This window comes from Scardinius erythrophthalmus (assembly GCF_964197995.2).
Source record: "Scardinius erythrophthalmus genome assembly, chromosome: 5".
NCBI classification, from domain to species: domain Eukaryota; kingdom Metazoa; phylum Chordata; class Actinopteri; order Cypriniformes; family Leuciscidae; genus Scardinius; species Scardinius erythrophthalmus.
This window is the reverse complement of record NC_138225.1, coordinates 15974317-15988712: the sequence shown is the minus strand read 5'-3', so window position 1 is coordinate 15988712 and position 14396 is coordinate 15974317. Positions and strand designations below refer to the sequence as shown.

General features: G+C 37.6%; 1 protein-coding gene across 3 annotated transcripts in view; it reads left to right on the top strand.

Annotated features, from left to right (window-relative positions):
- Window positions 1-14396, top strand: part of osbp2b (oxysterol binding protein 2b) — a 71224-nt gene that overhangs the window by 40745 nt on the left and 16083 nt on the right. The gene's annotated exons all lie outside the window — the stretch shown is intronic.

Below are 14396 nucleotides of genomic sequence, written 5' to 3'. Positions count from 1 at the left end.
ATAAAAATCCATCCAGTGTTTTTTTTTTTTAAATCTCCTTATATGTTTCCCCCTCTCTCAAATCAAGCTGTTCAATTTTGTGACGTCACAAAATCGACGCCCCTCCTACGATTCTTGATTGACAGTAGCGTTTCAACACAGCCCCGCCCTTGCTCGTGAGTGAGCTGTCAATCATAGCCCGCGCGGACCGGCGCGTCATTGTTGATAGCTGGAGAACTGAGCTGAATGGCGTCTAAGCGATGGATGGTGGTGTTCTGTTCTTGGGTGTAATAACAAACACAGCAGTCATTTTGATGCTGAACCGCTTAAGACGCAGTGGCTGAGTTTGTTTTCGAAGGGAATATTCCCCACGATCAATGTCCATTCTTTCATGTTTGTGCGAATCATTTCACACACCAGACTACTTTACAAACGAGGGTCAGCATAAAGCTGGTTTTGCTAAGAAGCTGCTCCTGAAAAAAGGATCGGTACCAACTTCGTGTTCCTGCTGAACCTCCAGAAGAACAAGTGAGTGTAACGTTTTATTAAGCTTTATATTAATCTTTATATTAATCTTTGCAAATCGCTAGCACGCTTCACGATGAATGCAGCTATTTTTACACGCAGGGTACATTACGGCATGCTTTCTATGTACAACGTTATCAATATAATTCATAATCCCACGTTTATAATGAACAACGCGTTATGGTTATTGTGTTATTGTGTTACAAACGGTGTACTCACAGAACAGAGGGGCGGGGTGAGTAAAGCTCATTATCATTTAAAGACACATGCACTGAAATGGCGTGCTGAAAACAGAGCTGTTTTTGACCAGGTAAAATGAGTGTTTTCTTACAATACTAATGAGAATTTTTAATTAAAGTATATTACAAACTTTTAATTTAGACCCCAAAGAATCCTATTAGCTTGTACAAAAATTGCATTATATGACCCCTTTAAATTGTAACATTATCCTTATATTGTAATCATTACGAGCACAAGTGGTAAACGTGTTAACATGTTAGCTGTCTGCTTAAATGCACAATATGTAAGGTTTTTGCATTAAAATACCCCAAAACACTAGCAACTATATGTTATATATTTTGTTAACTTGTGTACTTACATTATACCAAATGTTTCCAACAATGTTTAAATCCAGAGAAATCATTGACATTGACATCATATCTGCGTTACCCTCGATTTCCTCAATCAGCTCCCGAGCTCATGAACCAGTATATTGTGTTCACGAATTCGCCACTGGTAAGGACAGTAAAGGACACTGTCTAACTACACATTGTGGCACTGATGAGACTATTTCCGGTGATGTGACATTGTCCTCATTGTGCAACATCACTGCTGGTGCTTATGAACAACAGCAGAGCGGATATCTTTGTCATTACTTGTAATGTACATTATGATAAATACTTTGCTTGCTATGCATACGTGCAACATTTCAGCCGTAAATAAATTATAAATGTTATCTAGATTATGTTCATTTCCTGTCTAACAAGGTATGTTGATGCTGAAATACAATAAAATAATGGTTTGTATTTTTAAAAACATCTATCGCGTGTCATTATGTGTAGTGATTCTGCTCATGTGATTTAAAGTTTCGTGCTTTAGACCTTCCGTTAAGTGAACATAGTGAGCATCCATGCTCCCTGGTTTTCACGGTGCATTGTGGGACTTTTAGGGAGCGAACTCCATGATCAGTGCCCTGACTTCTGAACTAGGGAACACACACCAAAGACACTTTAATGTGTGTTTTATTAAAGCAACACGGTTAGTCTTATTGTATAAATAATAAGACTCAACACGGTTAGTCTTATTGTATAAATCTCTTGTTTTCTTGATTTACCGCAAGTAACATGTTTGTACCCAAAAAGTAAATTGGACAACACTATTTTGTCAAGTGGTTAACATAGCATAATCAGAAAGAGCTTTATGTGTAATAACAGTAATACAGCATTTTATTTTATTTTGACTTATCGCGAGAGGAAAAATTACATTTTAGTTGCATAACATCAGTTAATAGAAACGTTCCATCTTTCTTATGCAGAGGACAAAATAAAATATTTTTAAAGTGTCCATACAATGAAATTCAGTGGGCACCAATGTTGTTTGGTTACAAATGTTTCTTTAAAACATGTTTTGTCTTTTGTATAAGAAAAAAAGATTTTTCATTACTGGGCTTTTAACTTTTGCTTTAACTGGACAGTCCTTTTAGTGAGGCTGGGCCATATTTCCTGATTTTAGTTCTCAAATGATGCTGTTTAAAATAGTAATTTACTTGTTGTCCCCTCTCTCTTTGTATGGTTATTTATGGTGGAGTATTTTAGTTATTGCATCATTTACGCAATAACTAAAAGAGTTACTGTGCTCTACATTGTGAGTGTGTGAGAGTCTTGTGCGTCAGAGTGACATTGAAATGAAGGATATTCCTCCACACATACGATGGCCTATCATGAGACTATTCAAACATGCATGTTCACCCTCTTAAGACTGACGGTGATGCCCTGTTTTGACATGATGACCCAAAAGCTCTCTGTCCATCTGTGACTATTGTACTGATGTGTTCAAAACAAGCATGCAGATGGTAATCTCTGACTGTACATATACGGTTCTGTGGATGTGTGATCCGTTCCTCACTGACAGTTGTCACAGTCTTTGCTCTAATTTTGAACTGAACATGAAGCCCTTTTCTCCTGTATGTCCTCCACACAAAAATCAATAATGCTGTTATACAGCAGCCAGTTTATTTAGTCAATAACCTTTGTTTTTAGAAAACAACACCACTTACCAGCTTTTATTTTGATATTATATTCTTACTATGACTCTAAGTAAACTTATTGTATAGTGACCTTTGTTATACACAGCAACCACTAGCCAGTTGCCTTATTAAAAGACTAGTAAGTTTGAGAAACATTTTTGGTTTAAAAGAGAATAACTTAAGCTACACTGTAACAAAAATAGTGTATATGTGTTATATTTGGCTTCTGTTTTGCAATTTAAATAATAACCATGTTTTTCGCTTCATTTGACAGCATTAGCTTCTGGGTTGTTTGGATGTTTTGACATGTAAGATGATGGCAGTAATGATGATCATTTCAGCAAGGGATTCAGTGCATTTAGTTAATTTAATCAAATCATTTTACTCTTCCGATTAGTGCAAACAGTCCATTGAAAAGAACCTGGGGAGAACGCCCTAAAATAATAATAATATTGTATGTGCTGAATGCTGCCTGAAAATTGTCATAATTATAAAATTAAAAACGAGGTCCCTTTTTAACTTTTTTTTTGTATTGTTTTTAATTTTGTTGTTCAAAATCATGTCATGCAGAATCATGACCAATCATTGTTCACATTATCAATCATTGGTGTCATTCAGATAACTTCTGTACATCCCTATTAGTAATAATATGTGTTATTGCTGTGTTATGTTGTAACACTTAATATATGAAACAACCCAATAAGTTCATTAACAGTAACATCTTAGCTTTGGGGATTTAAGACAAGTTTGAGGTAATCCTACAATTTTTATTAAGGACATTCTTTTCAGGAATTGAATCTGGCCCATACAGGTTGTACAATTCCATCAGAAACAATGTGATGTCTTTGTCATTGTTGTGCCGTTAAACCGTTAATTGTAGGGTTATTTGTGACCATTAACACTTTAATACTCAGCTTAGAGTCCAAAGTAGTAATTTATAGAGAGAATGACTGTGATTTAGTTAATTGTCTTGTCATTATACCACTGTTTGTTCTCATTGGGAAACTACTGTTTCCGGCAGTAAGTAAAGGTGATCCATAGCAGTTCCTGCGTCGATTAATCCATGGGAGTCAATACCAAGCTTTGTTGTCAGTAAATCAGCTCTATTGTCGTTCATTCTAAGTGGCATATCAAGGACCTGAGAGCTTTCACAGAAAGGAGCAGCGGCACTTTTAAAAGGATTTTTACCACCTTCTCACCTTTGAGCGACAAACAGTATAACCATTGTTTGTCTTTGTCTTTTACAAAGATATCTCTAGCTCCATATGTGCTGCTGTTCTCAGATGTAAATTGAGCTCCTATACGGAGTTTGTTGTGACACCTTTTATATATATATAATTTTATTTTTTGAAAAGTACAGTTCTACTAAGCACATTAGTTGGCCCTTGATTTCTATCCTAACAGGACCTGATCTGTAAATAATATTGTTTGATGAATAAAAGTCGAAATTACAGTCATTATTCAGGTTTACCAATGTGTCAATCATTATGTGTCTAGTGTCACTTTCTCATTATCATTAATGGATCTGATTCGCCTTGAGGGAGGCTGAGTCTTGCAATTGAGTCAGTCTATTGTAAGTTGCATGTGAGGGTGAAAATGAATTATTATGGTGGCATACAGTATGACGAGACAGTTTTACAGTATGAACTACACAGAAATAAACAAGTGAATTAGTAACCTTTATTGAGAGATACACACTATTGTTCATTTTGTGGAGCCTGTATCTAAAATCTTGGCTCTAAGTAAACTTATAGTGACCTTTGTTATACACAGCAACACTAGCCAGTAGCCTAATTGAAAGACTAGTAAGTCTTGGAAACATGTTTGCTTTTTGTCAGTCATGATATGACAGAGACTGTCTAGTAGTGGAACTCTCTCATTATCATTAGTGGATCTGATCCCACTTGAGGTATGTTGAGTCTTGCTTGTGGAACAACAGCAAGAAAGAATCCACACCAGCACCCATTTTTTTCTCAGTACATTGACATTTATGTATTTAGTAGACACTTTTATTCAAAGACACTTGCATAGATTATGCAGCACTGGCCATGAGCACCCAGCATCCATGCAAATTTATTCAGATAAATGACTTAAGAAGGCTGGATTATTCTTAAAGACCCCAGCCATTCCAGTCATTGTCTGTTTTCTCCTTTAACATCTGAGAAACAGAGCAGAAGTGCCCAGGCACAGCTTTTACCCACAGGCAAGAAGAATTCAACCTCACTGCTATAATTTAATTACAGCAAGAATCTTTCCAAAAACCCACTTTTGAGTGTTCATGTATGACAGTTTTTTCTATTCTGTCCAACCGTATTAATAGCCTTAAGTTAACACAATTTATTTTTATGCACCTTTTTTTGTGTGATTTACTTCTGTCTAAATCTTGATAAAAACTGCTGCTATAAAGAAAGGTGATGTGACGCCAAGTATGGTGTTCCATACTCTGAATTAGTGCTCTGCATCCAAGTGCACATGCACAGCAGTGAGTAGTGAACACACACACACAGAGTTTTTTTTTGCTGCAGCGCCCGGGGAGCGATTGGGGGTTAGGTGCCTTGCTCAAGGGCACCTCAGTAGTGGGTAATGAGAGTGGAAAAGAGTGCTCTTTCTTCAATCACTCCCCCCACCTACATTTACTGCCGGTACTGAGACTTGAACCTGCGACCTTCGGGTTACAAGTCTCTAACCATTATGTCACTGCCTCTATAGATTGTTGTGGAGGTGATTTACATAATTGTGTATGTTTAATAGACTCAGGAGTGGCTGGAGAAGGTTGATCGCTGCCTTCTGCTCATTGCAGTGCTACATAATATCTGCATTATCATGTTTCATCTGCAGCACATCCACCTGAGCTGGCCATGCTTTTATCACTCAAATTGACAAAAAGCAAAAGAGACTGCATCCTTAGATCCAATTTAAATCATTTTAAATAAATGCAAATACAAGCTGAAACATGATGTGCTTTCTTAAAGGACTGGGCAATTATTTGGCATGTGTACTATAGAAATTTATATACATTGGAGGGACATTCTTGCATTTTCTAAATTGAAATTTCAAATTATAGTCTGTATTATATCTCCCACATTACTCCCTGAAGCCAGTCAGACAGTCCTATGCAATAAAGACAAAAATGGCACACACAAAAAAGTACAATTGTTTGGCATTGCAAGAAGTTCAGCTTCACTAGGACATTGCTCAGTTTGACCATCTTCTGTTTGTAACCTTACAGTGAAAGCTGGCAGAGTTTATCCCAACTTCTTACATGGGTTCTTAAAATCCTTTTTAATCTTTTGAGTTCTGTAATAGAAAACTTGAAAACCGTTTTAAATCCAATGTGAATGTGAATTGTTGGCAGTGGCATCAGTACTGTACATTTGGAAGCATGTTAACCAGCTTATACATTTATTAATTCTGAAGTAATTCCTTTCTCAGATTTATTACCAAATCATTATAGGCTGGTAGGTTGTACACATGGCCGTAGCCAGCTATGAGGTCACCGAGGTCCGGACCTCGGTCATTTTTTTATATTCAAAAATAAAATTTTAAGCTCTCTGAATGATTAATTAGCCGTTTAAGCTACGTCATATGTGTGTTTGCAATTCATGTCGCTGAGAGAAGGAACAGTGAACGGGGCTTGAGAGCGCGTTGTGAGCTTACAGTCTATGGTTGTGAGTGAGGGCGCGGGTGCAGCCTCTGTGTTGCCAGATCCACCTATTATACGTCTTTTGGACTCGTTTTTCCCATTTATTGTGACACTTTAGGACGTTAATAAAGTGGAAAGTTGAATGTTAGGGCTAGTGATATATTAATTTTCTTTTCCAAAACACAAGCTTTGAACTTTTTTCTCATTATTATTATTTTTTTGTTTTTTTTTTAATGTTTTTCGTGGCATTAATAAAAAGAAGAAGCTTAGACAAACTGTAATTGCTGACAGGAAGATACCAAATTCGGTAAGACAAACGCAATGATCATGATTATCTGTAAGAAATGTAGGCTACAACACTATCAAAAACAATAGCATAATACAGATCTGTATCATTATTCTAACGTTATTTGTAACTTGTTACGAAATAAAAAGTCTCTCACCTAAAAAAAACGTACTTTCCTGTCCCGTCAGTCTCGTTGCGCGTCCTCTTCAATTACACGCGCAAATGCGGCAGAGCGCTTTATGTCACTTTATTATAAATAAAGCGCAAAAGAAACTACAAGCATGATGCAACAACATCGTAGTTGATGTCAATTTGTAAGTCATGAAATTACCAAAAAGTGCCAATAAATTCCGCAACTTACTTCATGTTTGGAATGATTTACATGCAGGTTTATGTTCATTCAATTTTCATTCTATTCATCAGGATCAGTGGTCATGTTCATTAACAGCTCATGTTAGTATTGTGTATTTACCATGGTTACTGTTGTTTCCTTAACCCAAAAATGCCACTTATTTTCACTGTGTTTTTGCACTATATTTCTAAATGATTGTGGTCTGACATACCAACTTATTTGTATTTACAAAAACTATTTTGGAACTGCTATTTAATAGCCTTATACTTTATTCATCATCAGTAGGCCTATGTGTCATATTCTTATACAGTATATATATATATACATATAATATATATATATATATATATATATATCACTAATTGTTTGGCATACTAAAACACCAGTGATAATGTAATGTAGACAAACTCTATATCATAACTAAAAAATAAGTTTGAGCCCCCTTTAATGTCCAGGTACAAGTCAATGTTTTTTCTTTTTGCACAGTTCATGGGTTGAAGCCCGTTGAAGCTCTTAATTTTGAGCTCTCAAAGAGCACCAGATTGATGCATTTAGCCTTAAAATGTACAAAATTTTCTTACCGGGGGAGCATGCCCCCGAACCCCCCTAGAGGGACAGAGGTCCACCCATCATAGTTTTACAAAATCCTATGGGAAAGAACGATCATTTATGAAATTTACTCCAGCATAGTACAACAAAGTTCCTTTTAAGTCAGTAAACTAAAACTGTTAATGCAAAATTCAAATATCCTTCGACAAACTATACATTTGGCCTGCCTAAGGGGGGCCTACAACACATTGTGCCCAGGGGCCTCCGAATTCTTAATCCGGCCCTGCACCTCACCCCGGACCTCACTAATTTTCAAACCCTGGTTACGGCCATGCTTGTACATCATACTTTAGTATAGTTTAATGTTCATATTTCATGCATACATGAACTAGGGAAATGTGTAATGGTCAAAAGGTTCGTTGTACTGAAAGATAATGTTACTAAAGTGCCATTTAATGTGGGAGTTAATTCTTTAATCTGATGTTAAGCTGATTTTAGATTGTAAATACAGACAGGAGGTGCCAGATGGGTTTGTATCGAGCTCCTTTTTCTGTAATGTCACTCTTTGTAAACAGATATTTGTGTGTTGTGCTTGAAAACTGTGACATATCTAGGAACAGACCTCTATGATGACTGGTGTCTTGCAGCTGGATAAGGCCTGTAAGTATTATAAAATAGCAAGCCACCTTGTCCTTCTGCCGAATGGTTTCCAGACAAGAGAAGCTGCTGTGGAAATGAGCTGTAATCTCCAGCATACAGCAGATTTACCCTGTGCCAGCTGCACATTACCCTCAGACCTTCATCAGCAGCTCTTCTAAAGCTAAAGGGTGACAGGGTGAAAACCACTCTAATGTAAAGCTATTTCTGAATTCTGTGTGTGTGTGTGTGTGTGTGTGTGTGTGTGTGTGTGTGTGTGTGTGTGTGTGTGTGTGTGTGTGTGTGTGTGTGTGTGTGTGTGTGTGTGTGTGTGTGTGTGTGTGTGTGTGTGTGTGTGTGTGTGTGTGTGTGTGTGTGTGTGTGTGTGTTTTCTGGCTGTACTGTATGTGTGTGCATTCAGGATTAAACCTCAGAGTAAGGGAAAGAGATTAAATACTTTTATACTGCATACTGTGCAGTATATAATGTATACAGTTTATAACGATTGAAACAATATGCAACAAGAATAACCAAAAAACATTAATGGTGTATTCTATTGTAAATATGGTTATTTATTATTTGGAGTTATATATACTAGTGCAAAATGCCTGTGCAAAATCAGTTTTTAAGTGTGTTTTTAGTAATTGTTGGTTTGGTGTGTTTGAGTGCTCATTGTTACAATTACACAGCAAAAGTTCAGTGACATTTTTATTTGTGCATGGTAGAAAGCACAAAGTGAACTCACAAAGTGAATAGGCTACTACAAATGATGGCCGTCAAAGCGAATGTGAATGCACTGAAATGGATATGTTTAGTTGGTGATTAGCATAGGCTACTATTACACAGTAGCGATAACGTTAAGCGCACCAGAATGAAATATGATATTCAGAAGTAAACAGCATAGCTGACTTATAGATTCAGTTTACATCCACAAATGAATAAGCGCGTCGATTCAGGGAGCAGTGCAAAGTGCCTGTGCAAAATCAGTTTTTGTGAGCTGATCGGCGTCAAAAAAGTTCAGGAGATCTTTCTTAGCGATAGCTGATTTCAACAGTTTCAGTATGATAATAAAATAACTTTTATATTGATTCAATGGATTAATTGCATTTTGAAAATAAAAGTGTCGTGAATTTATTGCATTTTTGGGGAAAAATAATCCGTTTTTATAATAAATCTTTGAAAATCAAAATCTGGATTTGAATTTTTTATGTTATTATAACCTAAAGATGCTATGTGAAAGTTTGAAACAGTAAATAGTGTTTTTCATCTTGCCACTTTCTTGGTAAAGAAAACACATTTTTACTCAAATGAATCAAAATGGATTTATCACGTTCTGGAACCAAACTATAATATTCAGAAGTAAACAGTGTAGCTGACAGAGTGTTCATGTCAGAATGTTTATTTTTTTAAACCACAACCTTCTTGGAGCTTCTTTGACCGATATATATTAAACGATATCTTTTGCATTTCTCATCAAAACAACGTCAAACTTGGCACTGCACTTACCCGTGCCCGTAGCAAGACACCTGTCGAGTTTGAAATCCATCGGACTAACAGTTCGAGAGATATGCGAATAAAAGACATACAGACACACATACAGACAGACAGACGTTTCTGTAATTTCTAGATAGATAATGTAAGGTAAAATGGCAATTTGCTTTTGTACACATTTAAAACATTTTACATAGTTTATATATATTTGGTTGCCAGTTGCCGCTCGCATCAAATTCAAGAACAACCACTGGCTCTGCTCGCTTTTACCTAAACTCATTACTTCAGACTTACATCCAGAAACTTGCGCTCTGCAAGTGAACACCGTCTTGTGGTGCCATCTCAAAGAGGCACTAAATCTCTTTCTCTGACCTTTACCTTGACTGTTGTGGAATGATCTGACCAACTCAACTGAGTCCGTGACCATTTTCAAGAAACGGCTGAAGACGCATCTTTTTCACTTGATCCATTAATACTAACACTTCATCTTCTATTCTATATCTATTATCTTTAAAAAGATAGGGGTCATAAGGGTCATAGAACTTGCATATTGTTGTCCTATTGTTAGTTGAACTGCTTCTTTTGTTCTCATTTGTAAGTCGCTTTGGATAAAATCGTCTGCTAAATGAATAAATGTAAATGTAAAATATATTTCAGCATGCCATTTTACACTGCATTTTATTTTCCTTTTTTTTAAATAATTTAAAATGAAAAGTAACCATATTTTATTACTGTAATATATATTTATATGAACAATACAAATCAGTTACTATTTCATTTTAAGTCCATTATCCAAGTTGCATTGTGGGACAGACATACAGTGTGCTCTGGTTGTATCCTGCACATTTTGCCATATGTAATTGATTCTAGTGTTTCATGCGCACACAACCAAATTTGCATATTGTGCACAATATAGGACTACATACTGCACAAAAAGTACTTGGTATAGTAATATGCTGTTCGAAACATTCCCACAGATTCCTCTGTCAGCAGTCACACGACACACGGCTCACAAATACATGATGTATGCGCAGGGTCAGCCAGTGTGTGTGCGCATGTGTGTCTGTTGTGGCTAATGGAAAGAGAGAAAAGAAGAAGCTCTAGAAATGGACTATTTAATTGAATGCACTCGCCATTCCAGAGTTTAGACCCTTGAGATGTCATTCTGTTGCTGTTTAGATTAAAACAGTCAATAACTGTCTCAAGGCCAGTGGTTAATCTGGCACCCAGCACAACAATGATCAGAGAAGCAGGAGAGACCTTTTTAATGCATAATAATTACTGTTTAAATCTGGAATTAGGTCATAGAAGACACTCATTTAGTTAGCATAACTAAACTTATTTCTACAGGAAGTGCCTAAAGTGACTCCTTTGCCTCCACACACGATGTTTTCTATCTACGTATGTTATTGTTGAGTCATGAGAAGGTTAATGTGTTCAGTCTCTGAACAGTTTGCTGACGGCTGCTCTGCTCTCTGCTGAGGAGGAACAAACACAATCAAATCAATCTCACCCTTGCCCTGCTCCGCTGCTCTGAACGAGGTTGCCATGTCCTCGTCTCTCACACGCACAATGCCATGTCTTTTCCCCCCAAACGTTCTTTCTTGTGTCAGACATTAGCTGCAGCGTCTTTACCTTATAAACATGCATTTTCTAAATTCATCTTGTTATTTGTATGACGTAATAAATGTGACTGTGAGTAGCTGTCTTATTGCATCAGTGTTGCATGATTCTGTCATGGCCTCTGCTCAGCATCAGCAACTCTGCTCTGATGCGATTTCTCCAGATTTATGTGACTTCTGTCACTGGAAGGGAGCCATTGTGTGTGTGAAAATGTGTAATGCACGTGTGTGTGTGTGTGGGAGCGTGTCCACACATGCCAATGAACTTTAATGATGGCAGCTGTGAAATCATGCAGAGTGAACACTTGGGAATCCAAATTATTTATCATTTATTTTTAGCACGTCCTTTCCACTAGCAAATGTTTATAGCCTAGATATCAGGTACACTAAGTCATTTTATGTTAGCATTGCTTATTTTTTTACTTAAATAAATAACCAATATGGTGGTCTTAGACTCTAGCTATGGAAATAGATGCAGGTCAGGATCAGATGAAAGCTAAAGTTTTCAGTTAACAAAGGAATGACTTGAAAGAAGGAAATGGAGGGTCTTGGAAGAGCCATGTCAGTGTCCGGATCTCAATTCAGATGAAATATTTTTTTGGGGGAAACCCTCTACTATTCCAACAAGCGTTTGTGATTCTTACGCATTTGGTTTATCTTCACAAATGAACACAACCTATGAATTTTGAAGCCTAAATACAACCACCAAGAGTAACAATCTAAATTAAGGCTATAAACAGACTACCCCATCGACCCAACTTCAACGTCACCACTGCTAAGCTTCCAACGACTCTTGCAATCTTTATTCAAAATTGACAAGTTGGGCTGTTTGAGTTAAGAGTTTGCCAGAGAACGAGTATAAATACAACAAAGCCGTAAAAATGGACTAGTGTGCAGATGATTTCACTTGTTCTGCGTGATGCCATTTTATGTCCCTGATAACCTCTGTAGTTCCATTTAGACACTTGTCAACCACTGCCTTAAAACATATACATTTAGTCATTTAGCAGATGCTTTTGTCCAAAGCGACTTACAAATTAGGACCAAATTAAGCGAGTCATCGTGAAGATGCAAAAACAATGCAAGAAGTGCTCAAAATACAAAGTGCAGGCATTGCTCAGAGTAGCATAAGCCAGATAAGGGAGGATTTAAGGGAAAAGGAAAGAATTATTATTATTTATTCTTTATGAGGTTAAGTGCTCACGGAAGAAATGAGTTTTCAGTTGTCTTTTGAATGTTTCCAGGGATTCTGCATTCCGGATGAGGGTGGGGAGAGCATTCCACCAGCATGAAACCGTGAATGAGAATGTTCTGGAGAGTGATTTTTTGGCTCTCTGTGATGGTACCACGAGTCGTCGCTCGTTGACCGATCGTAGGCTTCTGGTAGTGAGTGAAAGTAGGAGGGAGCTGAGCCTGTGATAGATCTGTAAGGAAGCGTCAATGCCTTGAACTTGATGCGAGCAGCGAGTGGTAGCCAGTGCAGAGAGATGAACAGAGCAGTGACGTGGGCCCTTTTGGGCTCGTTGAAGACAAGACGAGCTGCAGCATTTTGAATCATTTGTAGAGGTTTAGTTGCACATGATGGAAGTCCACCCAGAAGAGCATTGCAGTAATCCAGCCTAGAAATGACCAGGGCCTGGACGAGAAGTTGTGTTGCATGCTCAGTTAGGAAAGGCCTGATCTTCCTGATGTTGTGCAGTGCAAACCGGCATGATCGAGTGGTCTTTGTAATTTGGTCTGTGAAGGTCAACTGGTCATCAAATATTACTCCCAAGATTTCTGACCGACCTTGATGGGGTGATTGATGATGAATCTAGCTGGATAGTGAAGTCGTGTTGTAGAGATGGATTAGCAGGGAGGACGAGAAGCTCAGTCTTTGCCAGGTTGAGCTGCAGGTGATGTTCCTTCATCCATGCCGAGATGTCCGCCAGACAGCTTGAGATCTGTGCAGCCACTGTGGGATCATCTGGTTGAAATGAGAGGAAGAGCTGTGTGTCATCAGCATAGCCATGGTAAGAGAAACCATGTGCCTGTATGATGTGTCCCAGTGATGTGGTGTAAATGTAGAAGTGGAGTGGTCCAAGAACTGAACCCTGAGGAACCCCTTTGGTAAGTTGATGTGCTTTGGATACCTCGCCTCTCCATGCGACCTTGAAGGATCTATCTGTGAGATAGGACTCAAACCAGTGGAGAGGAGTACCTGTGATGCCCAGTGATGAGAGGGTGGACAGAAGGATCTGTTGATTCACAGTGTCGAAGGCAGCAGACAGATCCAGCAGAATGAGAACTGAAGATTTGGAAGCAGCTTTTGCGGTCCGTAGGGCTTCTGTGACCGACAGTAATGCAGTCTCAGTTGAAAGCCCTTTCTTGAAGCCAGATATAAAAGCTTAAAAAGTCACGAGTGGGCTATTATAGCTTAAAACATGAAAATATCTTGAACTTGTTTAGGGTTTTTAGGAAAGCTAAAGATTTTTGTTGAAAAAAAAAAGATTTTAAAGTTAAATTCATTGTTTATTTGTTTCATTTATATAACCAATCAGTTATGTGCAGATACAATTTCAGTATCAAAAACAGACTAATCTTTTCATGAGCTATACTTTTCAGAGCACTTTATTTGTCAAAAGTACTAGTTTCTTTTTGTGTAAAGTATTACTTAAAGACTTTAAATTAAAGTTGTGTGTTTGCATCTTATCCACAGATGAGAATGTTTTGCCAGTTCAGAACTTCTGTTCTCTAGTTTGACTTTATTACGAAACATGTTTGTGTCTGAGAATTTTAGGTTTCTTAAAAGGTAATATTTTTTGTGTAGTCACTATCTGTCCACCATCTAGTGTGTGTGTGTGTGTGTGTGTGTGTTTTGATTTAGAATGGCGGTGCTTTGTTTGCATAAGTGACTATGGTAATATCGACCATTGGGGCCTCAGCCACCTGTAAAATCAGCATTAATTAATGAGGGAAATTAGGAGGAGCTGTGCCCTCGACTCATTAATGAGAACAGCTGGAAAACACATTGTGCTCTGGGGATTTGTTTCAGTTTTTAAAAGATTTAGAGTAAGGAAATAATGAAA